Here is a 2,110-nt window from a genome sequence, read left to right on the forward strand (position 1 = left end):
AGCCCAACAGCAGGGGAATCTGAACTTGACAGTGCTACCCACAAATCCTCCAGTCTTTGCCTCTGGATCCAGACAGTCCCTCCCCCTCTAGGCAATGTACTCCCCTAGGATAGATAGAGCACATCACACAGTGCAGTTTAAAAAGCTTCTAATGCCAGTTCATAAACATTTTAATTTACTATTGGTGATTACATATGAAGAATATATTTATATTGTTCTTTTTGGGAAAACAATTTCAACTAGTCAACTCAGAGAACACAATAGGCAACCCTCACTCTGAGCCCCTCAGTGTCCTTCCCTAGACATCATGAAACCCCCTCCATTGTCCCAGGGCTGCCTAATTTTTTCTCTCCTCCAACTGTGGCTCTTGGGCAAAACATCCTCTATGGCCATTAATCCTCATCAGACAAGTTCTGGTCCAGGGGTAAACCATGAACATCACATATGGCCCAGAGAGAACTCAGGAATGGTCTGGATGCACAATCTCAAAGCCCTGAAGGTCTTCAGGAGTGGACTCTGTCTTCCTGGCCCTTCCTGAAGCACATGAAGACATAGTTCATTTTCACCTTCTCTTCAGAAAACTCTGGCAGTGCTAACAATCCTTCTTTGTTCCCATCAGCTGAGAATCTATTTGGGATTTCTACAAACAGGCTCTGGATGGACAGGGCTGCATCTCAGGAAGACTTTCACCTAGGTGACCTCATACTGGAAGTGGACGATGCGATGCGAGGTTTTCCATGGGTCACATGGCGCTTCTCATCCTTATACATTATAGCTCAGAGAGATGTATCCTTACCTCCCCTTCACCCACTGGGATCTTTGACAGTGGCTGAGGGGCATCAGGAGTACCACAGAGGCCCTGGAACAATGTGCCTGTGGCACTGGAGCTGTGGACAGTTACTCAAAGGCAGAATACTACTGTCCTGGGTGTTTATCATCCTCGGTGGTTCTGCTCAGGGTGGGAGTTGGTAGCTGCATAGAGTGGGTAGGTGGATGAGACGGTGGGTGTAGGTTCACACAGTCTTGGGTTCTGGGCGATCTCTGCACACTAAGTCCCTGTCAGGCCCTGGCCCAGAGTCATCCTTCTGCCACAGTGAATACCTTTCTCCAACTCAAACACTATCTTGATTTAAGAAGTGTGGGTGATTTTTGTTTTCTTTTTCATTTTTGCACTTAACTATCTGTTGCCTTTGGAACACTAACTTGTTTGTGTCTTTTGCTCATCTTCCTAGTAAGAAGTTATTTATTTGCTCTGTTTCTCCTAAAGACAAATGAACAAGAACAACAACAACAAAAAAAAAACTGCCTCATATCTGTGTGAATGGCTATTATCAAAAAGACAAGAAATAAGCATTGATGAGGATGTGGAGAAAAGAGAACACTTGTGTACTGTTGGGGGAACTATAAACCAACGCAGTAGTATGAAGGTTCCTCAAAAAATTAAAAATAGAACTATCATGAGATCCAGGAATTCCACTTCTGGGCATTTATCCAAAGGAAACAAAATCATTACCTGAAAATATATTTGAAACCTCATGTTCATTTCAACATTATCTATAATGGCCAAGACATGGAAACAACTTAAATGTCCATCAGTTGAAGAATAAAGAAAATGTAATATATAAATATATATGAATATTCAGCCATAAAAAGGAAGGAAATCCTGCCAGTTTCAACATGGATGAAACTTGAGAGCATTATGTTAAGTGAAGTAAGTCTGACAGATAAATGTCACATGATGTCGCTTAAAACTGAATCTTTTTTTAAGATTTAAAAAAATTTTAAGTAATCTCTTCACCCAACGTGGGGCTTGAACTTAGAACCCCAAGATCAAGAGTCTCATGTTCTGATGACTGAGCCATCTAGACACCCCATAAGTGGAATCTTAGAAATAAAATGAAACATAGATACAAAGAATTAATGGTTGTCCGAGACGGTGATTGAGGGGTGAGATGAGATGAGTAAAGGTGGTCGAAAAGTACATACTTCCAGTTATGAGAACTGGGGATGTAATTTGAAGCCTGGTGACTATAGTTAACAGTACTGTATTGCACATTTGAAAGTTGCTAGGAGAGCGGATTTTTAAAAGTTCTCAACATCATGAGATGTT

At 41.5% G+C, this 2,110-nt stretch overlaps 1 pseudogene; it reads right to left on the reverse strand.

Moving 5' to 3' along the window:
• Positions 1–392: 392 nt before the first annotated feature.
• On the reverse strand, positions 393–1,083 carry LOC121042602 (ornithine decarboxylase antizyme 2-like; annotated as a pseudogene).
• Between the last annotated feature and the right edge of the window lie 1,027 nt (positions 1,084–2,110).

Source organism: Herpailurus yagouaroundi, unplaced genomic scaffold (assembly GCF_014898765.1).
Source record: "Herpailurus yagouaroundi ecotype Mexico unplaced genomic scaffold, PumYag 185, whole genome shotgun sequence".
NCBI classification, from domain to species: Eukaryota; Metazoa; Chordata; class Mammalia; order Carnivora; family Felidae; genus Herpailurus; species Herpailurus yagouaroundi.